General features: G+C 48.3%; 1 long non-coding RNA gene across 2 annotated transcripts; it reads left to right on the forward strand.

The window, feature by feature from the left end:
- The first annotated feature begins 3,094 nt into the window (after nt 1-3,094).
- On the forward strand, nt 3,095-20,164 carry LOC311599225. Of its 2 annotated transcripts, none has more exons than XR_014779821.1 (3): nt 3,095-5,955; nt 6,326-6,494; nt 20,044-20,164. It is a non-coding gene; the product is annotated as an uncharacterized lncRNA (long non-coding RNA). The 2 variants fall into 2 exon arrangements; XR_014779822.1 differs by lacking the exon at nt 20,044-20,164 and adding an exon at nt 16,394-17,143 and having other exon boundaries at nt 6,394-6,494.
- The last annotated feature ends 5,745 nt before the right edge of the window (nt 20,165-25,909 follow it).

The raw sequence follows: 25,909 nt of genomic DNA on the forward strand, positions 1-25,909 counted from the left end.
CAGAGAGTTTCTGGTTTCAAGGAAAATTGAGACTTCCCCCACCACCACGTCTTGTGTTTTACGTGCTAGAAACACCACGATGAGAGAGCTGTGGACCTCTGCGGCATGCGTATCCCAGCAAAGGAGCCAGGCTTATGAGTATCTCCTGTGTCATAATTTACCAAGTTCTATGGTAGGAAGATGCTGTGCCCAAGGGTACCAAAGAGCAGTGGACCATTGAGGGGAGGGATGGGGTCAGGAGTCCTGCTGCAGGAGAGACCACCCAACTTGCTGTGAACTACAAGCAGCTGTTCCCTGGGCATTGGTGGGACAGACTGTTCTAATCCTGTCCAGGCCTGAGTGACCCTAGCTAGCCATGGCCAGTTCAGTGACCGAGGAGGTGGGTCCGATGAAAGGCAGCTGTGGCTGAGGTGGCGCCGGGTGACAGGGACCTGCAGCTGAGCGGAGGGAGGGAGCTGAGCTGAGCTTGCCCGTCACACACAAACACTGAGTTGTCTCTAGCTGGACTCTGCTCATGTCTTGCAACTCTCTCTTTCCCTATACCTGGCCTTCCACAGTAATCTGTGTCTTCATTCGGACACAACTTATTTCTAGTCACAACTGCACTGTTTATCAAGCGGCCCCACAGGGTAACCGGGAATTTTCCAGAGAAGCAGATCTATGCACTAATCCACAAGGGCCTTGAACCAGGGACAAGTCCTGTCAGCTTTCGGCTCCCCGGTTTCTTCAGCTTTTAATTGAAGCTAGCCCAACTCCCCAGTATTCATTTTCTTTCTCTCCTTTTTATGACAGGGCTGCCACAGGAGTCTCTGCTTTATTTGCAGCTAAATATGGCTGCATGACTAAGTTTGGTTCAGGACGTGAGGGATGTGTCAACTTTCAGGCCACAACTTAAAGGCAGGCACAATATTTACCATGCCCATAGCTCCTTCCCTGCGCCCCTCCCCACCCCACGCCCCCCCCCTGCCCCACTTCAGGTTACAAAATGGAAACAGCTGGAGTTGTTGAGCTGCCTTGCGCGCAGATGAGTCTGGCCTGCCAGTCTGTGGTCCGGGATGTTCCGTTAGAACGCGGAAGTCCTGCCCACTCTGGACCACTCACTCTTGGGCTACTGAGTAAGAGGAGGAAAAATATCTGGCTTATTGGAGCCATGGAACACCCTGAGTCTCTTGGTGGCACCAGCTTTATCTGTGGCCTAAGTGACATTCGCTCAGCCTTGTTTTGGAGGTTGTAGGTAGTGTGATGAGAGCCATTTGACACTCAGTGGATCTGTGATGGATGGACGGATGCCGACGTCGTCAAGAGGGCAAGCTGATAGAAAGCACTGACTCGCTAGCGGTGGCTGCGCATAAAAGGGAGCTCATCAGACCCCACGAGATTTCAGCCTGGGGGTTTGCCGGCGATGATAGCAAAGGGGGTAGGGCGAGGAAGGTAAGGGGGAGCCCTACTCGCTTTCACTGCGCTGAATGGAGTCGTCTGCAGGGCTCTCTGAAAAGGACGCCAATGGGCACTTGAAGTGAGAACGGAAGCTGAGGAGAAACAAAGATTCCATGGCGTGAGGGCTGTGGGAACAGTGAGTTTCCTGAGTGGGAGAGCTACAGACAGTGAGAATGGAAGGGTAATGAGGAGTCAAGTCTGGCAGCTGGTAAGGTTTCTTAGAGAGAGGAAGAACGGCCTGGAAAGCAGGTGGGGCCAGACACGGCTGGGCTGCAGATGCCGGCTAAGGAGTCAGAGCTTGGTCCGCAGGCCACAGCACCTATGATGGAGGAGGATGAGAAGGAGCTGCCTATTGTGCCACCTCCCTAAGGGTGAGGAGAGGGGACAAAAAGGTCCACTTCCTCTAGCAGAAGGTTGGCCACCACTTAGAACCATTTCACTGCTGTTTTGGCAGGTGTGTAAACCAGGAAGAGCAACCGCTTCCGTGGCCGCACACGGCCGGAATGTTTCTGACGCAAAAGGTCAGGTGCAATGGATGGCTTTATCTAGGTGTGCAAAATGAACTTGATAAGCCAAGGTGCATCAAGCTGGGGAGGTTACCACGGAGACAGTGACGTCAACGCTATGGTCAGATGGCCACATGGACTAGAAGCGAAGACCCTGGAGTAGGCACAGGGAAAGGGGTCTCTCACTCATCGCTTCAGTCATCATTCAGCAAATGTTTGTGGAGAGTCGACATGCCTCCGCCTAGCAGGTCTGTCTTTTCACCCCTGCATGGAGGACTGAGCCCCAAAGTAAACAAACATTCTGGGAATTCCTGAGTGCGGTGGTGAAAGATAAAGCTGGGTGAGGACATATAAACGTAGAGCACAGTCGCCTACCTCAAGGAAATCCTTAGCAGTGACCTTAGCACCCCGACATGTGGCAGTGTGGAAGGAAGCCTCACAACTCTTGGGGCCAGAACATTCCAGCTGAAAGGGACTGCAAGGGTCGAGGCTGTGAGGTGGGAGAGAGGGCACAGCCTATTTGAGAAGCAACCAGAAGCTGGTATGAGAATGAAGTAAGCAAAGGACCTGGGTGTAAAAGGAAGCCCTCCCTCTGGAGGCCTTAAAAACCCATCACCTTTCTTGCCTTCTTTTGATCCAAGCCCTAGTGGGAGGAACCCAGGCATGGAAGATGGAGAGAGGCCGCAGTCCCAGAAGGTCCTTTAAACGACAAAGATTTAAGAATCGAGAAATCCAAAGTCCACCCGACCCCAAAACCACTTCCAAGATCCAAAACTCTATGATTCTATGAACTCAACAAAATACCTAGGAGACCGGCTTAAAGAGAGGAAGTGTTATTTTGACTCACGGTTCTAGACGGATCGCGCCATCGTTTCTTGGCCCCATGTACTTGGGCAGATTATCAGGGGAGCAGGAGCCTGGGAGAGGAAATCCTCTTTACCATGGTAGACAAGAAGCAAAATCCAAAGAAGGACCGAAGACCAGGGACAACCTTCCAACTGAGGCCCTGAGTGACCTTCCCTCTCCAGTTAGGCTCCATCCCCTGAAGTTTCCAGAACCTCCTAAAAATCACGCTGCCAGCTGGGACTAAGCATTCAGCACTAGAGCCCCGTAGGGGTGTTCCATGCTCAAACTCTAACGAGGACCCTGTCTATTGCATCAGCTAGTCAAGTCCCATTAGGTATTTTACAAATACCTAATGTCTACCTGTCATGTCTAAGCACCCCAGACATGGCAGGGAATATGGTGGCTAGGCCCTCTCTTCACCCTCCCCAGGGTCTGTGGACTCTGTGCATTCCTCGGCCATTTGCTGACTCCTTCTTCCTTGTTTTACTCTTTGGAAAGGGCCTATGAACTCCTTTTCACATGCCGCTGGCTCTGCCTCCAGAGGGCTCCAGGGCAAGTCTGGACTCTGTTGGAGTGCCTCGCTGTATCCTGCCTTACGGAAAACTCTTTGCAGAGCCTTAGAGGGGCCTCGTCCCTAAGGGTGGAAGGATGGGGACACTTAGATCCTGGATACTAGCTACTCTAAATTTCCACTTGACTCATGGTGCCCTGCCCAGGGAGGCTGCTGGACCCCAGCTGCCCACAGTTTAGGATGCCAGGATTCGGCTGCAAATGCAGGATGAGCAAAGAATGGAGACTCTGGCCCCATATGCAGGGAACGCCCATGACAGGCAGACTTCCACCACAAGGACCTGATAACGGTATCTGAGGGATGAGAGGCTGTGAGGTCTGGAGATCTACCACACCAACATATCGGGGTCACCACCAGGCAGAAAGTGGACCTGAGACAAGCACCATCAGGCTGCAGACGTCACTGTGATTTGTTTCCATGTGAGTTTCAGCCGTTAGTGTCCTGTTACCCAGTGTGATGGAAAGAAACAATGCCAAGGCCTTAGTCTTCTCGCAGCCTGCTTCAGAGAGGTCCAAGCAGGAAATGAGTGGAAGGATCAGTCTCCAGAAGACCTTGGAAATTCATGATGGGTTCCAGGCTGGCCTAGAATAACTCTTTCCCTGCCTTGTTTCTATTTGCCACAGATAGCTCTAAACCATCTCCACAGCCTTCCAAGGTGTGCCTTATTACTTCCATTGTTCAGTTGAGGGAAATGAGGCCCAAAGAAAGAAAACGACTTAGCCATGGCCGCATGACACAATGGGATTCTGTTCCAGGTCTACATTAGGATTTTGAGCCAACACAACCCATGGTTCAAACAATCCTAACAGGCAGAAGCTCATCACTTGCCAGATTCAGAGGCCTTACACAAACCGAGGTCAAAGGCGAGAAGATGAACCCCAATGCCTAAGCACTAGAACCAAGCCTCCTCCTACTACCACATGCCAAAACCATGATGGCTTCTTTTCAAACTGCCCAAGCAGCACTTGGTAGGTAGCAGGTGATCATCAGTGCCTGGCGGCTGGTGACCGAGTCCTTCCTTGGAACAGAGTTGCTTTAGAATGGTGGTCTTAGCTGTATGAGAGAGATGCCGCTGGCTCACTGCAGCCAAAGCCAAGGTGTGAAGATGCGAAAAAGCAGTGAACTGTGAAGTGGGTCCCTGGGCACAACTCCAGTAAGAGGAAAACCAGAAAAAGACCTCACTGTTGCAATCTGGATTGAGAGTGGCAGCCAGGAAGAAAGTTTTAGGCTCTTGAACTCCAAGAGAATCAAGAACAAGGGTGGTTCTTAACAACCTCGTCCTATCAGAGAGATAAGTATCTAAGTGTCCAGACCCCTCTCCCCGCCCACTCCCTTCAAGTGTCTGGCACATTGTTCAGGTAGACCCCTGAAAACTGGTCACATGAATAAAAACAACTGCTGTGCCTACCTCCAGGGAAAAATCCACTCCTATAGCCTCAAACAGCTAAAGGCAGGTGGTGAGGGAACGATGCTGTCACGTGCCAGCTTCACATCCAGACAGGGTCCCATTCCATCCTCACAGTAGCCTGCAGTGGAGAGAGCCCCATTACAGGAGGAAAACTCAGGCCAAAGATATTCTGGACATAGCTAATTTCTCCGATGATCAGTCACTGGCAGAACCTGCATGCAAATCTATGACTTCCAGCCTGTGTTGTTCCCCCACTTGCTGGCCGTGATTAGCTAACTCATCAGTGGTGGCCATTTTCACCAAGAACAGTGTCTCAGAAATCAGCAGCGCTTGCTCAGTCTCAGGGCCCCGAAGAGCAGATGAGGAGAGGGTGCAATCTCCACCGTACCAACGGGCAAACTGAGGCTTAGCAGTCAACATGACTCCTGCATTTAGCATACATTAAAGTCGAGTTCCTATGACATGCAGTTTCTGAACTGGCATTTCCCACTGTTTACTTGGGCAAACTAATAATGAGTTGTTTAACCAGAGAGGCAAGCTCAAAGGCGAGACATTCCAAATCCAAGTCTAGAACTTTCCGAGTTGGGAAACGTTTCGCAGTTTTCTGTAACGAGGATCCGCCTGCTCCTACTGTTGTGTCATAGAATGCATGCCTCCTAAAAGCCTCTGAATAGAGCATCTTACTGGTTGTCGTACAGGCTGGATTCTCAGGTTCTATATGGAATGTAAAAAGCCTTCAGCTATGAAGTTTATAATCCACCTGTAGGGTCACGAGCATGATTCTACCAGTGTATGGAGCCTGCTTCTGAACAGGCTACCTGGCATGCCACCCATGAAGCCATGGGAGAGGAGTTTGTGTTTATCTTCCTCCCGGGGAGTGGACAATCATCGCTCTGTGCCAAGTGCTTAATTGAAAGTGTTGAAAATATTAAAATGGCCTTTGTCCTCTTGAAAGACACAAAAGGTCATATTGGACCCAAAGCGCGTAGGACAGAGTCAGCAACACATTTGCCAGTCTTGCAGAGACATTTCTGTTCAGCCCCAGTTGCTTGACCCAAACCCGCAGGAATAAGGGTCCCAAACAGGGAAGTGTTGAGTGGGGCGGAGCAGGAATGAGAGAAAGAAAGACTGCAAAGGCAACAGCTGGGACCAGGAGGACCTCGCAGAAAGCTCATGAATAAGGCCAAGTAAGTTTATTAAGAAGCACAGCATCTTATATACTGTTTGCAGGGGTGGGGGGGGGGGAGGCAAAAATCAGTAGGAATGTAAATCAGATAATGTTGCCAAAGAGAACGCAGGATCCCTCAAACCACAACGGCCTTAGGACTGACATCCACGGTCCTTCAGAGGGCAAAAGGCCAGATACCCAGGAACCAAAACCTTATTTCCTTTGAGACCCCGACCCAAGCCCAGACCAGACCCTGCCAAGTAGGCCCCTGACTGAGCAAGGACAGAGAACATGCATTCCCTTTGCCCGTTCACTGGGGCTCCTGAGAAACCCTTGGGTTGGTGTGGCACCAACCATGTGCTCAGCAAGGGCCTCTGGGATGTCTGCAGGAGCAGCTGTAACCTGCTGAGAGAGAGAGGAGATGGGCACAGATGACGGTTGTGTGCTTCTCTGAAAGGTCAAGGGACGCTGAGGGGCCACAACCTGCAGTGGTCTCAGCAGAAACTCTGACACAAGCAAAGGCCTGAGTCTGGAAACTGGAGGCAAGCGCCACACTGGGTAAGAGTGTGAATGTCTAGGCCATAGATTTGTATTTAATTCATGAGAGTTTCTAACGGTTTAAATAGCAATGAATATAATCAGAATATTTTAGGTAAATTAGTCTTGTCTCGATTCATCCACTGCCTAGTGAGCACATGGCCAGCCAGGGCATGTGTTCATGTTTGCATCTCTGTGGTTGGCATGCTTTACACACATACAAAATGCCATGGCTGTGGTTTACTATCCACATAATTATGGTAACCAACCTCTAAGCCAGCCACTGGAAGGCTATGTCCTGGCTTCCATGCTGTTATGTAAGGCATTCTCCGACCATGTACCCTGTGTCACATTCACCCAGTCACCTAAGCCATGAGCAGCCCCGTGATGAGGCCCACGCAAGGTCACCCCAACTTCAGCCTTCTGGTGGAATTCTAGCTTGGAGGTGATCAGGCCAATCACAGAGGGCTGTAGTCTCTTGAGAGATCCTGGCCAGACCCACCCAGCCAAAGCCCTCTCTGCCCAGCTTCCCACCCTCAGAACTTGAATCCACACGGACATATCCTTCTCGAGAAGAAATGAATGCTTCTCATTTTAAATCTCTGCCTCTTGCTTTCGTGGAAAGGTTAATAAGAGAGAAGTCTTCTTTGCATGGGTGACATGAAGGCAAAGTGAAATAAGAAATTCCCCGGAGAGGAAGAGGCCAGGCAGGATGGGAGCCCTCTGGCCTCTTGAGGAAGCCTTTGAGCATGCTCCTGAATGCACTGCCCTGGGACCTCACGTAGAACTGAGCATGCTCCTGAACGCACTGCACTGTGACCTCACGTAGAACTGAGCATGCTCCTGAACGCACTGCACTGTGACCTCACATAGAACTGAGCATGCTCCTGAATGTACTGCCCTGGGACCTCACGTAGAACTGAGCATGCTCCTGAACGCACTGCACTGTGACCTCACGTAGAACTGAGCATGCTCCTGAACGCACTGCACTGTGACCTCACGTAGAACTGAGCATGCTCCTGAACGCACTGCACTGTGACCTCACGTAGAACTGAGCATGCTCCTGAACACACTGTGCTGTGACCTCACATAGAACCGAGCATGCTCCTGAACGCACTGCACTGTGACCTCACGTAGAACTGAGCATGCTCCTGAACGCACTGCACTGTGACCTCACGTAGAACTGAGCATGCTCCTGAACGCACTGCACTGTGACCTCACATAGAACTGAGCATGCTCCTGAACGCACTGCACTGTGACCTCACGTAGAACCGAGCATGCTCCTGAACGCACTGCACTGTGACCTCACGTAGAACTGAGCATGCTCCTGAACGCACTGCGCTGTGACCTCACGTAGAACTGAGCATGCTCCTGAACGCACTGCACTGTGACCTCACGTAGAACTGAGCATGCTCCTGAACGCACTGCACTGTGACCTCACGTAGAACTGAGCATGCTCCTGAACGCACTGCACTGTGACCTCACGTAGAACTGAGCATGCTCCTGAACACACTGTGCTGTGACCTCACATAGAACCGAGCATGCTCCTGAACGCACTGCACTGTGACCTCACGTAGAACCGAGCATGCTCCTGAACGCACTGCACTGTGACCTCACGTAGAACTGAGCATGCTCCTGAACGCACTGCACTGTGACCTCACATAGAACTGAGCATGCTCCTGAACGCACTGCACTGTGACCTCACGTAGAACCGAGCATGCTCCTGAACGCACTGCACTGTGACCTCACGTAGAACTGAGCATGCTCCTGAATGCACTGCGCTGTGACCTCACGTAGAACTGAGCATGCTCCTGAACGCACTGCACTGTGACCTCACGTAGAACTGAGCATGCTCCTGAACGCACTGCGCTGTGACCTCACGTAGAACTGAGCATGCTCCTGAATGCACTGCGCTGTGACCTCACATAGAACTGAGTGTTTCGCTCAACTCTAGCTTCTTCCTTGTCAAATTGCTGAATGACAGTTTTTTTCCAGAGAGACTAAAGTACAGAGGCTCACTTGGCCCCGTGGGATTGTTCAGGATAGGGAATGAGTGTTGGGTTTGAGGAGGGGTGGGAGGGGTAGACAATATGGAAGGTGAGGGAGTTATGAGCCTTGCTGCCGAGGGAGACTAGACCAGGAAACCATGAAGGAGAGGTCTCTCCTTCCTCCCAGGGCAGCTGAGAAGTGTCTCTAAAGGGCTCACTTATTTTGAGTTCTTCTAAAGTGAAAAATTCAGAGTATACCCAGGCCACGTGGATTCCCAGACGGGCCGTTTTCCACCCTCCTGATGTCCAGGAACGGCATCCTGAGAGGGAACAGGGCATGCCGCCACACCCCTCCTGCCCGTCAGCATCCCCGCCTGGCTATACCAAAAAAGCTACTGCTGCACTTTGCAACCTGCTTTTAAGAAGAAGTTGTTGGTCGCTGCCAGGTGACCACTCCTGGAAGTAACTGGATATGGTAGAAAATGCCAATCTGGACACTTTCCTGAGTGACAGTGAGCCATCAGGACCTCCTAGACATGGAGGCGCTTTCTGTCTCAGGAATCAAGTGAACAGATTAGAACTCTGCAATCCACAAGTATACTGCACTGTGTTTTTTAGATCGGCTGCTAAATTATTACTTCCTTTCCAGACTGTCTTTGCTTTATCTGTTGTTTGTCTGTTCTGAATCTAGACCTCCTGGCCTTAATAGGGACTGCCCTGAAGTCCTGATCCTTCTGTCTCTACCTCCCAAATGATGGCCTCATAGGTATGTGCCACCATGTCCAGCCAACTGTTAAATGATTTTTTTTTTTAATTTTGGCAGTGTCGTGGCTCTTAGGCTTTGAGCATCCTAAGCAAAGTGCTCTAGGAATGAGCAACATGCCCAAGTCTTGACTTTACCTTCAATTTTTATTTTGTATTGGGGGGCTTGTTTGTTTGTTTGTTTTGTTTTGCTTTTTTGGGTTTTTTTTTTTTGAAACAGGGTTTCTCTGTGTAGCCCTTGCTATACTAGAATTCCCTTTGTAGACCAGGCTGGCCTTGAACTCACAGAGATCTGCCTGCCTCTGCCTCCCCAAGTGCTGGAATTACAAGCATTTGCCACCACGCCCGGCTAGGCTTTATTTTTCAGTGCTATAAAGTATAAGGAATCTATGGCTTGGGCATCTTGTAAGTAAAACAACTCGTATAGAGATGTGTAGTTATGAAAAACAAAGCTGGATTAACTCATTAACACTTCTTTCACTAGAAATCTAACTTTTGTTCATGATAATCATACTTAAAAGATATGTATTTGTATTTTGAAACTTGTGAATATTTTTTTCTCCTTGCTTTCACAGAACCCATTTTAGCCATCTGCAGAGACTGGCATGCTGGGAGTTAGGACAAGGGTGGGATGGATTGAGGTTAAACACAGACTCCGTGGCTCCCCAGCCTGGGGTGTCCTAGGCTGCTGCTGTAGTCTTCCCATCTGTATAAGAACACATCTGCTACCAGGAGGCTATAAGACCCCTTACAGCTTTTATCACGGGATTTCAGATATAATGATTACTCAGTGCTACTGTTCAGATCTAGAATATCTCTATATTAAAGCCTTGACCATCAACCCAGGCTGCTTTGGGGAGGTTCTGGCACCTTCAGGAAGTAGGGTCTCATGAGGGGAAGCTAGGTGGTTGAGAGAATGTTCTGGAAGGGGATATTGGGACCCTCTTTCTTCCTCCCACATCTTTCTTTCATGCCCTACCTGCCACGGTGTGGGCCTCTTTCTCTGCCACATACTCCCACCATCACACACCACATTTCCATAGGCCTGGACTCAGTGGGGCAACCCACCACAGACTAGAATCCCCAAAACGTTGAGCCAAAATAAGCCTCTCCTCTTTTTAAGTTGACTGTCCGGGGTATTTTATTGCAGCACCGTAAAGCTGACTGCTAACAGTCCGGGGAGCAGCTGCTCTAGCTTCTGTGCAGTTCTTCCTGATATTGGCGTCTATCCGGAAAGCGGAGCAGATTAGCAGCAGGACTTTGCAAATGTTTCAAGAGATGCTTCTCTTTGAGGAAGCAAAGTTGGGGGTTGCAGCGTGAGCTCCTGTTTCTTAATGGTTACATCTTCTTCATCCCAAGTACCTGGGCGTGTGCTCAGTAGAGACATATCTCAGGCAACAGCAGCAACAACAACAATAATAAACAATGCTTTACAGCGGGGAGGGGGTGTGAGAAAGCGGGGCTGAGAACAAAGCGGCTGCTCTTGCCCTAACCGCCTCTGAGGATCCAGTCCCTTCCCTCTGAGCCCTGATGAGGTAACTGACATGAGTCTGTGACCTTTCGGTGTCTCCTGCAGAGCCTAAAGGATGAGACAAATCTGTCCTCATCCAGTCCCTCCCTAAGAGGCTCCTCACTACCTTGCAGCCCTCAGTCCCTCTGAGCAAATATCCCTCCACCCAGACCTCACCCATCCCTTCCCAGAACTCTCTGCTGCTCTTCCAACCCTCCAAACCCTTGTCCTTGCTACGGCCCCTCCCTGAACAGCCTTTCCTCCCTCGTTTGGTAAAACCCTACGTGTTCCTCAGTAGGAAGGTTTGCCTGTCCCATTAGACTCGCAATCCAGAATACTTCTTGGAGGGCAGAGCCTCTTCATTCCCATGACATCCAGGACACATCTGGCATTAGGAAACTATGTAGGATGAAGTAACTACTCAAATGATCTGGTGGCAAGGCAAGGGCCGGAGTGGCACCCTTCTGCCCCTAGATGCCTGATGATGAGGGATGCTTCCATGGAGAAGGCTCTAGAAACAGTGTGTAGCATTTTGTCCAAATCCTACTCAGAAGACAAGGCTAGGGTAATGGGGAAATGGCTGGTATATCAGTAATCACAAGTCTCTTGGTGTGGATTATTTAAAAAGGGAGGGACCCTCCAGTTATGACCATGGAAAGACCACCACACCCTTCAAGATGGGTCATTTAAGAGAGGAGGCAAAACACTTGTAACTTTCCAGACTTCTGCCTACAACTACCTCTCACCAGGTCTTACACATGCAGGACCCATAGAGTGTGGAGGAATGGACCAATGACAAGCAGGTGACACATGTTGTCTCTGGTGCAACATAGCTAAGAAAGCTAACCTAGGGAAGTACTCACAAGGACAGGACACACAATCACACACACACACACACACACACACACACACACACAAACAAACACCCATGTCATGTCCTGACACTCTCACTGGCAGTCACAATGGCACTGAATCCAAAGGCTCTGTTTCCTCTTCGGTTAGGTCCCAGTTAGGGAGACCAAACCCCAAGGATCCCATTGAGAATTCAATGAGGCTGTGAGGTTGGCGAGGACAGGCTGCTTCCCTAGCCCCCAGCCCAAGAGATTGCTGTCAGTGACCAAACCATTATCCCAAAGCCCACAGCAAACAACACCAATCACGGTCTTCACTGCTAAGAAAAGTTGCATGTGATAAATGTTTCTAAAGTTCCTCTCCTGCTCTGCTCTTGGGAATATACAAAAGAAAACACTGTGTTGCCAGGGTAGTAGCACCACATGGATGGAACGCCTTAAACATGCAAACATTCAAGTCTATTAGATATGTAGATAACATATATATATATATATATATATATATATATATATATATATATATATATATATATACACACACACACACACACACACACACACACACATATACACATACGCACGCACACACGCTCACACACGGAATAAAATGGCATGTGTGTTTCTGTAGGCTTTAGGGTAGTCTGCACACGAGGAGGTGTGAAACATGGAGAGGAAGAAATGAAGGCTACGGGAGGTTGGCTTGAGGGAGGGGAACAGCCTAACGATCCAGCTGGGCAAGAGGGAGGTGGGGAAGAAAGGCTGTCTGGCGGTGGCTGGACACCCAGGCCCTCGGCAATATGGCGGCACCAAGAAGTCACAGAGTAAGTGGGGTTTATTAGACTAAGGGATCCAATATTGCTTACCCAGGAAAAAAATCAAAGATTATATTAAGTGCATGTGGACCCCCAAATCTACAAGCAGGATTTTTCTTGAAAACTCTACTCCAAAATTCAAATATTAGGCTCACAGTACCAGCCAAGCAGCCACGTGAGACAAGAGACCAGGGATGAGGGTACTAGGACTTGAGAGGAAAGAGAGGGAGCATGGGACTTCTCACTATAGCTGGCCCTGGCCTCCCTGCTGCTCCTGCCTGCAGAGCGCTGAGGAAGAACCCCACTCCTGAGGATAGACTTTCAATACACAGTGACCTCCCATTTCAGCTCACTAAAGCCCATGTTGTGTCTGATCAGTTGATGAACAGCTGGGAGAAGTCGGGGATCGGGGATGAGGAGCTGGGAGACTTCCCTGCTGAGCCCATGGTTTCACCCAGGCTGAGGGTAGGTGGGACACATCTTAGTGTTTTCTGCCCCGTGCATCTTCAGATGCTCTGTCATTTCCCTGTCCAGACAACTATGAATTCTTCAAGACTCAGCTCAGGACCACGTCTAAGGGGCTGCTGAGTGAGCTGTGGTCTGGCAGGTGAGCACAGGGCACCACCATGTACCTATTGCACTGCCAACATCCATTCCTTTACGTGAGATGCCCAGAACCAATGTGCTCCTTAAGAAGGGAACTTGCTCTCGTTTTCTGTTCTAGTTCAGGACAGGGACTGTATCTTGGAGAATGGATATAGGAAGGGGGGAGAAGAAAGAATGTTCTAGCAATAGAAAATGTCATTCCAGATCATAGTAAGTGTCCTGTCTTTTGTTGTGGGCAAATATTTTGTGGAAGATGAACCTCACTGGAGAAGTAAGACCTTAAAAACAACACAAATAAGCCTCAATCAAAAAAAAAATATCTAGGAAAGGTGAGGTCTGGACTTTGGACCCCCTAGCAACAGCTTGTTCTGCTGGCTATTCTGCTTCTGGGTCTTCTGCCCCCCCTCCCCCGACACACACACACATGTACATGCATGCATGCATGCGCTCACACACAAATACACACATGCACACACACATACACACATGCATGCATGCGACACACATACACATGCACGTGTGCACACATGCACACCCATGCTCGAGTACACACACATACACATGCATGCACACGCATGCACATGCATGCACACATACACACACATGCCCACACATATACCAAGAGTTCTGGGCATCTCTATCCATGTCCCCATGCCTAATCAGGCTGAGTCCTCTCCTCTCCTGCCACTTTAACCTTTAGCATGTGCCTTCCAGACAGGAGCCCCGCAGCCTTCCTATCTGCTTCCCACATGGACCAGGCTAATAAAAGTGGAGTGGCTCTTGCATAAAAGGCAGAAGCCAAGTTTATCCATAGGATATATTTAAATTCAATGGTGAGTGAGCTTAGTTGTAAAAGAAAGAAAGAAGAAAGGAACGAAGGAAGGACAGAGCCCAATCTTTAAGAAGCCCAGCCAAACCAGGGGCTTCCGGAAATACCAGGGCTTCTTTCTTGTTGAGTCTGTGTGTCCATTATGTGCCATGAGCCTCAGGCCAAGGTCAGGAGCTGCCCACCCACCAGCACACCTTTAGAGCCTAACGCCATACCTACTGAGTGACTGATGCTCAGATTAATAGAATGAAAATGGAAGAGCTTCCTCTCCATTATAAGACACTGTGTCCAGCAATGTCAGAGCCGAGTGGAGACATGGTGGCATTGTCACAGAGGCCTTGCAGTCCAGAAGCCCACAGTCACTGCTACAGCTGACAAGGGACCACACATTATAAATCACAAACCACTCTGCCCTTTGCTAGCTACACAACTGACAGAGAACTCATGTATAGAATACACAAAGAACTCAAAAAAAACTAAACACAAACACGACAACCCAATTAAAATGGGCTATGGAACTAAACAGAAAGTTCTCGGAAGAAGAGATGCAAATGGCTGAGAATATTCCAAGTGTTCTTTCTCTTTATCCGTAATAAATGATCTTGGGGATCAACTTGGCACACCTGGGAAAGGGAACTCTCAATCTGAAGAATTTTCTTCATCAGATTGGCCTGTGTCATGTCCTTAATTGCTCATTGGCATGGGAGGGCCCAGTCCACGGAGTGGTGCCATCCTCAGGGGAATGCAAAAGGTAGAGCAAGCAAGCCTACTTAGTTAGCATCATTTCTCCCTTGCTTTCTGCTTCCAGCTCCTGCCTTGAATGTCTTGACCTCACTCAACGATGGGCGGTGACCCCTAAGCTAAAATTAATCTTCCCCCCTCAAGTTGCTTTTGGTCATGGTGTTTATCACCGAAACGAAGAGCAAACTAGGACACTAGCCATCAGGGAAATCAAATTAAAATTGCTTTGAGATTTCATCTTACTCCAATCAGAATGGCTAAGACTAAGAAAACAAAGCCTCGCAAATACCGGTGGTTGTGTAAGAAAGGAGAAACCCTCACCCGCTGTTGGTGGTAGTGCAGACTGGGAGAAGGACCACTATGAAAATGAGTGAGGCAGTTCCTCAGAACGCTGGAAATGCATCTCCCCTACGACCCAGCTATGCCACTCCTGGGCGTGTACGCAAAGGACTACATCCTGCTGCAAAGACAAGCTCGTTCATGTCAATCACAGCTCTATTCACAATAGCCAGGACATGGGAACAGCCTATCTGCCCCTCAGATGCTGAGTGGATAATGAAAACGCATTACCTATACCCAACTGAGTGCTGCAAGAAGCCATGACACTGTGCTAGAGTGCTTGCTAGCATGGGGAAGAGGCTGCGTAAGAGGAGACAATGAGCCATGAGGATGCTATGTGACCATGGAGGCCAAGGTTAGAGCAATGCTTCGGCTTGCTGGGTGGACCAGAAGCTAGAGGGAGCAGAGGAGCATTCTTCCCAACGCTTCCTAAGGAACACAGCCCTGCTGGCACTCAGCTTGCAGCATCTCACTTCTAGATACGGCAGAGGCTACAGCTATGCAGTCTTAAGACACTTAAGGCTTGTGGTACTTTGTTATAGTAACCTCTGGAAAACAAGATAATAGCAAAGAGCTCCAACAAGAGACGTTTCTCTGCAAGACACACAAGGGGAAAGTTTTGGGGAAAGTCAGAGAAGATACTACTGATGGACATGGATGGAGCCGGTACACTAGTGAACTCTCAGAGAACCGAAGGACCCTGTTCATGCAGCTCTGGGAGGCTAGCAGGCGAAAAAGCGTTATCAACACAATCAGATGCTATTTGCCAAGAACCCGCCCCTATGTGAGTGACTTATACTACATGACTGGGAGCAGTGTTCCCTCCTGACCGTCATCTTGTTTGCTCATCATCTGGACAAAAGTCAATGCATTCAGTCAGCTGCCAATCCTAGCAACATGAGCTTCTGTTGCATTGGGTGCACAGGCTGTTGATTTTTTTAAAAATCATTTATTTATGTATATGGGGGGGAGCAAGTATGTCATGGGGTGTGTGTGTGTGTGTGTGTGTGTGTGTGTGTGTGTGTGTGTGTGTGTGTGTGTAGGTCAAAGGCCAAGTTGCAGAGTGAGTTCTTTCCCCCTTCCATGTGGGTTCGGGTAAAGGGGCTTGATCTTGATGGCCAATGCCTTTCCCATTAAGCAGTCTTGCTATCCCCACATACAGTGTTGAACTAAAACCCTGGCCACCTTGAGGATGTAGAGCAGGGTGTCTGATAAGAAGAACCAAGGAGGCACAGGCTGGAGCTGAGCCAAGGAGAAGAAACAAACCATAGGGTTGCTTACCACACAGCACAAGTGGCAACGCTTGCAGGAGCCTTTGTGAAAGCGTGTATCTATTCATATGCATATGAAATGCATCTTGTTTTTGTTGTTGTTGTTGTTGGGTTTTTGTTTTTTTTTTTTTTTCTGTCCTGTGTCTTCTAGGCAAAGGCTGTCTAGGGACAGATATTTTACTTAATAAGTCTAAAGTTTCTTTATTTCCAGAAAATCGTGGTTTTCTCCTTCCCAAACAATTCTCGAGATGGCCCATTCTGGAGGAGAGAGGGGCGTAGGAAGGCTGCCCATTGGCTGCCTCGTGTCACGACTAGAAAAAGGACCAGGAAGGCACTGCTGTGTCTCCTACCTCAGCAGTGGCCACTGCAGTATTGCGCATGTGCCTTGTGTCTTCTTTTGTCCCTCCACCCCTGCGTGACCCCAGATCTGCCGAAGCTCCATGCTGTTTTCAGTAGCCTTAGTGTGGCTCTATGTATCAGAGTCAACAAGCTAGAACTACATTTCCCAGAATTCACTTATAACATTCCCTTACATCTGAATTGGTCCAAACATTTTATGCAGGATTTACAAATTAAACTAAATCAGCATTCTCTGTTCCCTTGAGATGAGATCACACTGCAGAAGGGCTGCCCAGTAATAATAATGTCTTGTTTCCCCTTATCTGTCCATCTACAGGAATCTCACAAGGGTCAGCTCAGGACTTCTTCCTGGCCCTTTAACTGCCCTTATATACAGTCATTTCCCTGGGTTTCCTACAATTGTTCAATGTCATAGTTACATTAAAAGAAACTCTTTGGAAAAACTACATTTAGCAGAGGACCACCCAGATGGTTCGCTGAATAAAAATGCTTAATGCCAAGTCTGATAACCTGAGTTCAGATACCCAAAACCCACATGGTAGAAAGCGAGAACCAGCTTCCAGAAGCATCTTTGAACCTTCACATATAAGCTATGACATACACAGACATGCATAAGTAGATAAATAAATAAATGTAATTTTAAAATTAACTCTTATGTATATGTGTGCTTCCCTTGCACCCATCTTTATGCACCGTGTACATGCAGTACCTGAAGAAGCCAGAAGAGACCATCAGATTTCCTGGGACTGGAGTTACAGATAGTTGGAAGTGAGCTTTGTAGGGGCTGGGAATAGAAACTGGGTCCTTTAGAAGAGCAGTCAGTGCTCTTAGCTGCTGAGCAATCTCCCCAGCCCCAGCCATTGCTTTTAAATTTTTATTTAGCAGGTTCATTTGAGAAAAGGAAACAATTCATGAATCTGACAGCACTGGGTACTGAGGGTGTAGCTGGAGTGCTCCACCCAAGCTCGTGGCAGGCTACTTGGCACCCATAGGTGTGTCGGTGATGTGCAAAAGAACCCGATCCAGTTGGCTGGTGTTGGAATTTGCCTTGCTCTGATTGGCAGGGGATTCTGCTGTTCCAGTAGGCAGCTGTGAGGGTATAGTTTCAGGTTAGGATATGATCTGTGTATATATACCTCAAGTTAGGGCACATTTCGCTGCATTCAGAGACACCTTTAAGCCAAACTTAAAACACATGCAGTAACATCTCCAAGTTGAACTTAATTCCACTTAACATGTCTCTAACAAACCCCCGTCCTCCAAACATCATGGTTACCTTCCTTGACCCTGGATGAACAATGGGAAATTATTTGCCATACTCTTTAACCTCTGTGTGCTAAGGCTGCTTGCTCGCCAATATCTATTTGATCCTGATTTTTATTCATTGTAGCCCCATACTTTTACACTGTTGCCTTGTGGGCTGTGGCCATGCAAGTAGACACTTTCTTCCCCACTGCTAAGGGTAACTATGTGGTAGCTCGGGACAGTAGAAAGCTGTGAAATGTCTGGCAATGCTCTAAATCAAATCTCTCTCTCTCTCTCTCTCTCTCTCTCTCTCTCTCTCTCTCTCTCTCTCTCTCTCTCTCTCTCTCTCTCTCTCTCTCACTGTCTCTCTATGTGTCTTTGTCTGTCTGTCTGTCTGTCTGTCTGTCTGTCTGTCTGTCTGTCTCTCTCTCTCTCTCTCTCTCATTGTCGCTCTATGTGTCTCTGTCTGTCTGTCTGTCTCTCTTTCTGTGTGTGTGTGCGCGCGCGCACGCGCACGTGTGTGGGGTGTGTGTGTGGGGGGGGGTGTGGGTGTGTGTGTCTTCCCCCCTCTTCCCTTTCTCATGCAGAGGAGAGCTAACTGAAGCTGGGGAAACCAGTCTAACACTAGTAAACAACCAACAAAAAAAGCAGAGTTGGGGGTATGAAGGGGTCCTGGGTGACAGACAAGGCCTACTTGTTGTGTTTTACTAGCTGCAAACCACTCAGGCAGGGTAAGGTAGATGTGCAAGCAGCCAGACCCTGGGCAGAGGCTTCTCACACTTATTTCTTTGGGAGTCAGTCAAACCCAAACCTCAGATTGGCTTAAGGTTAGGCTTGAGATTAACCTTCTGCAGACCTCAAGGGAGACAAGGCATCACTTGTATCAAAGACTCACTCCTCCCTAACCTATGAGCTGAAAATGCCTTGACCTCTTCTGCAAGAAAATAAGCAGCGTTCCTGGGGCTTCCTTTGTTTAAGGAAGGAACTTCCTGGCCCTAAGTCAGTCCAGGCTTATCTTCCACACAGACCACTTCACATACCTACACAGACATTCTAAAGCTACTGGGGGAGGGCAGAGGGGCGGGGGAGGGGTGTGTGTGTGTGTGTGTGTGTGTGTGTGTGTGTGTTGTGTGTGTGTGTTTGTGTGTGTGTGTGGTGTTATGTCCACACTCACGTGTGTAGAGATCAGATGACAGCCTTGGGTACCATCCCCTACGTTCTGCCTTATTTGAGGCAGTCTCTTGTTTACCACTTAGTACAGCAGGGCTAGCTGGCCCATGAGCCTCCCATTTCTGCCCCCCAAGTCTGCAGTAGCAATGCTGAGATTAGATGTATGCCGCTACTGACTTTCTGTAGGACCTGGTGGTCAGAAGTCAGAGAACTCAGAACTTTAGCCTTGCTCAGCAAGCACTTTACTCCCCAAGTCCCCTTAAGTCCCCAAAAGGATGTTTTTAAAAACTAGTGTTTCTGCCGTTAACAGCCCTGCCCCATGAACAGTGTGTCCAGATCACATTGATTGCTGCAAAGAGAAGAGGGGATCTCACTTAACACTTAGGTAATGTGCACAGCCTTCTGCCAGCCATGCTCACGTCCTCTGTGACCCAGACTTGAGGACTACGTACCTCATCATATGTGAAATGGGCATAATATGACTGAAAGAAGTTGAGTGACTTTTCCAAATTTACAGGGTCAGGAAACATTGAGGCATGGTCTGATGTGGAATTTGTGCTTTCTCAACTTTGCAGAGATGTGGGGCGAGGAGGTACCAGCTGAAGGCTAAGTGACAAGCCACCTTGAAAGTCAGCCTTAAGGGAAGTGAACTTGAGTTCTCTTCTGATTTTTATTTTAGTTTTGCTTGGTGCTGAAATTTTTTGATGCTTGCTTTTCTTTCATTTTTTTTTCTATAAAGACCTTGATTAAACTCATGTTTAACTTTGTATATTGGGCAGAATTCAAACCATTAAATAACACAAATGTCAAATCAGGTTTCTTTTCAGAGAAAAATGTAAGATTAAAACAGAAGCATTGAGGGCTTTTGTTCAAAGTCACACTTTGAACATGGTATTGAATTCTAAACTATTATTATATCACAGTGACCATTTTGACAATTTACATATTAAAATTTTCCCTCCTTAATAAATAAACATTGAAAAAGACATCTTGCCTTTGAAACCCTGTGATTTCGACAATTAAATAAGAATGTGTATAAATGTTTTGACTGTTTTTCTGTTGAAACTGAGCTCTCTTTATGTGCAGGGCTGCCAGAACAATTGCTTTTCTTCCTGCCAATATAAAGGTGCATGTGAGAGAAGGTCCTAGAAGCAAACTACATTCGTTCCTGCCGCTCGCTGCTTGTAATGGGTCTCCAAAGTTACTGGCTTGAGACAGAAATGTATCCTCTCATATTTCTGGAGGTCAGAACTCCAAATCCAACTGCACACGGCTAAAGTCAGGGTGTCAGTGGACAGATTCCTTCCCGGGACTCCTGGGGGGGTGGAATACATGCTCTTGTGTGGGTCAGTGTCTAGTGGTCACTAGCGTATCTTGCTGCAGCTGCTTTCTGCCTCCGACAAAGTACCCTTCCAGTATGCCCCACCACCTCAAGGCCCACGCCTTTGACTTTCATTTCTCTGGTGCCTCTTATAAAGACCCTGTGTTTGCACCTGCCTCACCCTGCATCACCTTCCCCTTTAAGCCCCCCTCATCACATCAGGAACATACTCCAAAGCCCTAGGGGTAGATAAGGTCATCTCTGGGGACCACTGTTCAGGTTAATACCTTGGTGAGGGGCTGTGGATGGGGACTGAGGATGTGCATGAGCTGTGACACTACAAACAATGAGGGGGAAGCAGAGATCTGAGGTCGGGGAGGCCAGTTTTGTGCACCAGATGTGGGACTTTCAGAGCCCAGTGCAGAGAAGTACAGTGTCCAACATTGATTAAGGATAGCAATGTGGCAAGAGCTGACATTAAAGAAAGGACGGGCTGCCCATACAGGGCCTGGTTTTCTTGCCTGGGAAGCCAGCGCTGGAACTGGGAGAATCCAGACTGAAGTATGTGCTAATTCTGTGGCCTTGGACAATGTCATAAACCTTTTCTTGGGCCATTTTGTTCTCTGAAGAATGAAAAATAATCCCTGTATTATAGGCCTATTAGTTTCTTAGAAAACAAATGTTGTCTGTTATAACAAAACACCAAAAACTTCTGGGCTTCAATGACAGAAATTGATTTTCTTACAGCCCTGGAGCTAAAAGGTGTTGGCAGAGTTGGTTCTTTTCTGAAGGTAAAAAAAAAACCTTCCTCTCTCCTGGGTTCCAGTGACAGCTAGCAACCGTGGTAATGCTGCTCCAGTCTGTGCCCTCACCTCATAGCGTCTTCTGCACTCCATACCTTCCTCCTGTCAGAGCACTAAGAGAAGAAAGGACAAATAACAGTGCTGGGTGCAGCGGGTAAGAGGGGCAGCTGATGTTCTATAGCCCTGTGGACAACAATTTATTATTTCCAAAAAACTGCCAGAAAGGAATCTGAATATTTCTAACACAGCAAATTACGTGTATCTGAGAAGATGGTTATCAATAACCATGACTTTATCATTACATATTATATACATGTGTTGAAATATATCCCATAAATACGTACAATTACTCTGCATCAATTTAAAATAAAAATGCATTAGGGAACTATATCCATGAACCCTCAAGAACACGGCTCTCTGAAAAATAGCCCCATAATGACAACACCAGTTAACATGCCAACGTGAACAGAGAAAGTTCCACATGGCCCTACCCTAGATGAAGAGCTACAGGTGATCAGTGTCTGCTGAGAGACGGAGAGTCAGTCTCCTCTAGCAATGAGCTCCCCTGTAGGTTGTCCAATCCTAAGTAATCATCCCTGGACACATGTACACAAACACACACACACACATACATGCATGCACATATGCACACACATATACATACACACACATATACACGTGCACACATACATATATACATATACACACATATACATATATGCGCACGCGCACACACACACACACACACACACACACACACACACACACACACACCCATGAATTGAGGGAGGTCTCAGGAAGAGTTAGGAGCGGGGAAGGGGAACAGAGCTCGGGTGATATTGATGCAGCGCACATACACAAAGTGCTAAAAAAAGGGGGGGGGGGAGAAAATGCTAGTAGATATAGGTTGATGTCTGTGTGTGTTCATTCATCATCTTACTGTGCTTACGTAGGGCATGGTGTCAGGTCCTAGGGATGTTAAAACACAGAAAAAAATCATACTCATCTATTTTCTATGTGGCCTTTGTAAAGCTTGTTTGCTTTTACCATGAAATTAATGTAAGGTTCTTGGTAAATAGTAGAAGCAAGCAGGACAGTGATGGGGCTAAGACTTTAGGCTTTGAAGCCAGCCACATTTGAAGCCAGGCATAACCCTTGTCTCTGGCTGTAGGGCTTAAAACTCTGCCAAATCACCTCTCTCTCAGCCTCGGTTTCCTCCTCTGAAAGATGGCTGCAATCAACTCCTCCTGTCCCAGCGAAAGAGGGTCCTATAAGGTAACACATGAATCAGTTGGCAGTACATCTGAAACATGACAGCTTGCAACAGAGGCTGTCTCGCCTCACTTGCCTTGCCTTGCCTTGCCTTGCCTTGCCTTGCCTTGCCTTGCCTTGCCTTGCCTTGCCTTGCCTTGCCTTGCCTTGCCTTGCCTTGCCTTGCCTTGCCTCACAGATGGTTGTTTGAGAGAGTCTCACATGTGTTTACACTCTGCTCTATGTGACATTTCTACTTCCTAGGTTGATGTTCGATACCAACAGGCTCTTGTTTTCCAGGTTGTTGCTGGTTGTTTTTCCTTCCTCAGTTCAAGCAAGATATGTTCCTGCCCATGTGGTAGCTGGAAAGAAAAAGCAAGAAATATAGACTGCAGTGAAATTGGGGAAGTCTTTCCTGTAAAAAACCCCAGCAGATTTATCACAGATGTCTGGCCCACTCACGGCCTTCTCCTGAATTCTATTAAGAATAATAACAAACAATCAGGAAACTGAACCCCAAAGCCCAGAAAACAGTGTTCTGGGTCTTTGGCAAAGTGGGGTCATGTACACACACAAGGGACCTGGGGCCCTCCAGGCACTTCTTGGTTGCTGGGACAAGGAAATAGGCAATTACTAAGCACCCCTGCACAGAGCACTCTATAGCCTCGGTCAGAGTCCTAAGCCTTTTTTAGATCCTTTCAAAGATCCTTGGGTCCCAGTGGCCCCCAGTTTTGAAGTAAGAAAGCCAGGGGCTCAGAGAAAATGAATGCTTTGTGCTAGGGTTCTTGGTAGGGAGCTGCATCGGAATCACAGGGGGATCTTTCTCGAACAGAGGTTTTAACCATGCAGGTCAGTGGCTAGACCACCTCCTAGGCAGTGTTCTGGAAGTGACATGAGCCATTGCAGTGTGTGTCTTCTGCTGGAACAGGCTCCAGCTCCACCCAGTCAATCATGCAGTAGGTGGCAAGCTACTTGTAAACTCTGAGTCTCTACTCTTAACGTTGGCAGTTGGGAATAAGACTTGGTTGGTTTTAGCCAGGATGAGTTGCACAGTGGGTGCTTTGTTCTGGTGGCATCGGCACGTTAAGACCTCGCTTGAACTCCTTTCCTCATCACTGCAGTAGAGCCATGTAAGGAAAGAAGACCATATTTGGGGTCAGGCATGCTGGCTGGTTTTGGTCAATTTGACACAAACCTAGATATATGAGGAAAAAGGGCATCTTAACTGAAAAAGCATCTCTGCAGGCAAGCCTATGGGTTGTTTTCTTGATTTATGATTGATACAAGAGAGGGCCCATCCCTTTCTAGGCGGTGCCATCCTTGGGCAGGTGGTCCTGAATGGTACAAGGATGCAGGCTGAGAAAGCCACTTTCTGATCTAGCTGGTAAGCCGCTCTCCTTCATGACCTCTGCATCAGCTCCTGCCTTGAGTTCCCACCCGGGCTTCCCGGATGACACACTGCAAGGCGTAAGATGGCATAGGTTGCATTCCATATGGTTTTCCTCAAAGCAATAGGAGCTCTAACTGAGGCTCGTGCTTTTGGGTGTTTTAGTCAGGGGAAGGCACAACAGAATCCATGGCAGTTGGAGCATGCCAGGAGAGCAGGCCAAGAGGCAGAGAAGAGCAGTCAGAGCCAGCGGTTGCTCTAGCCTTTAAGCCCACCCTTAGTGACATGCTTCTCCCAGCCAGGTCCTGCCTCCTCAAGGCTCAAAACAGTGGTATGAGCTGACAACTAAGCATCCCAACATGAGCCTTGGAGGAGTATTTGAGAATCAATCTCTCACCCCCCAGCTCAGCCATAGAACTAAAAGCACAGCTGCTCAGCAGTCACGTGACCTCAAGCAACTACCTGAACTCTATTAGGTGCAGACCCCTCCAGCTTAACCTTGAACAAGCCCCTAGCTCTTTCCTACCGTGAGGAGAGACGCAGCAGGAGGAAGCATGATTCTGGGCTAAGGAATTGAGCAACAAATCGATGACTATTCCAGACCAATGTGCTTTTGTTCTGTCTTCTGAAGAACTGGCCCATATTCTGCAAAACCATATCTCAGCCAACACTTGCTGACATGCCTGCAGATCGCTTCCCAACTCTCTGTGCTGCCCAGGGTTACACAACAGGCCATGTGCAGTGGGAGGGGCGTGTCTGAGACAGATCACAAAAATAAGTGTCATGCTCAAGTTCCTCTGCTCTCAATCACGGGCTTGGATGAGCCACAGGGAGAGCATACGACACATTCCTTCCTTCAGTATCTGTTAAGCACCTACTATGTGCTGGGTGCTGAGGACCCTGCAATAGGACTCAAATCCAGCCCTTGTGCTTAAGATCAAAGGAAGGAGAGCAGTCAGGAGAGGAGTGAGAAGTGTGACTAAGGAAAGAATGCGTGCTTTGGGGTTGCTTATAGATGACTTCAAAGCCCAGTTCGGCTCTATTTTCTACACTGATTCTTTCGTATGAGTACCTACTATGTGCCAGGCTCTAAAGAAGGATGTGAGTTTCCTGCTTCATCATCAGATCTAGTCTTGGGATGTGAGACACTTGTAACTCAGAGATCTCCCCCATCCATGCCCTGACACAGTGACGCTCCTCAGATATCGTTCTGTGTCCCCGCAGGTTTGAGTCTCTAGAGATGCTGAAATTGCCAGCCTCCGTGGGGAGAGGGCTGGGCGGGCCTGCCACCTAACAGAGAGAAGGCAGAGGCAAGCAGAAGCCGAGCATCCTGGATGAAGAAAGGGGGCAGGTAGACAGCTGAATAGGGAGTTTTCAGCCCTTAAGTCAGGATACAGCCCTGCCCAAAGGCTATCTAAGGCCAGCCAGAGGCACTGGCAAAGCTGGAACCCCATGCCCTTGGCCACAGCCACCCTCGCAGAGGAGGCAATATGTGCATCCTCAGACACGAGTGTCAGTATTGAAAGGAGGGATGACCACTGTTCATCTTTACATGTGTCCTACTTTCTGACTTTGCTTGGTCTACTGCACTTGCTTTCAGTTATCTGCAGTAGCATGAAGATTAGTACTGCCTTTTGGGAGGGCACTAGCCAAGCTCTGATCTCCACAGAACTCTACCTAATGAGCTCTCTCTGGGTTGTCAAAGTCACCACTTCCTGGTTACACAGGAAGTCTTCCCTGGGCCTGTGTGCACAGGGCCATTTTATACACAAGCATGGTGCCCAGTTTCAGAGGGGAAGCAAATGATTCTGTAGTTTCTCTCTTAGCGTGTGCATGCACATGCATTCACACACACATGTGCATGTGCACATGTGCACACACACACACACACACACACACACACACACACAGGCCAGGAAGAGCCCTCATTAATCTTCCCATATCCCTTCCAATAGGATGGAAAAAGACTTTCCAGAAAGACATCAGGGTAGAACTGAGCAAATTTTGGCATGGAGTGACCCAGGAGAAAGCAGTCTTGGGAGTGAATCCCAAAATACACCTCAGACAAACCTGGTCCCTCAGTCTGGAGATACTCAGCACTGAGGACTCAGCAGAAATTATCTGACATGTGTCAAATAGCCCCAATCATGACGGCAGTACTCACATGGGCTTCCTGTGGGCCAGGAGCTG

Source organism: Acomys minous, assembly GCF_964271855.1.
Source record: "Acomys minous genome assembly, chromosome: 6".
NCBI lineage: Eukaryota > Metazoa > Chordata > Mammalia > Rodentia > Muridae > Acomys > Acomys minous.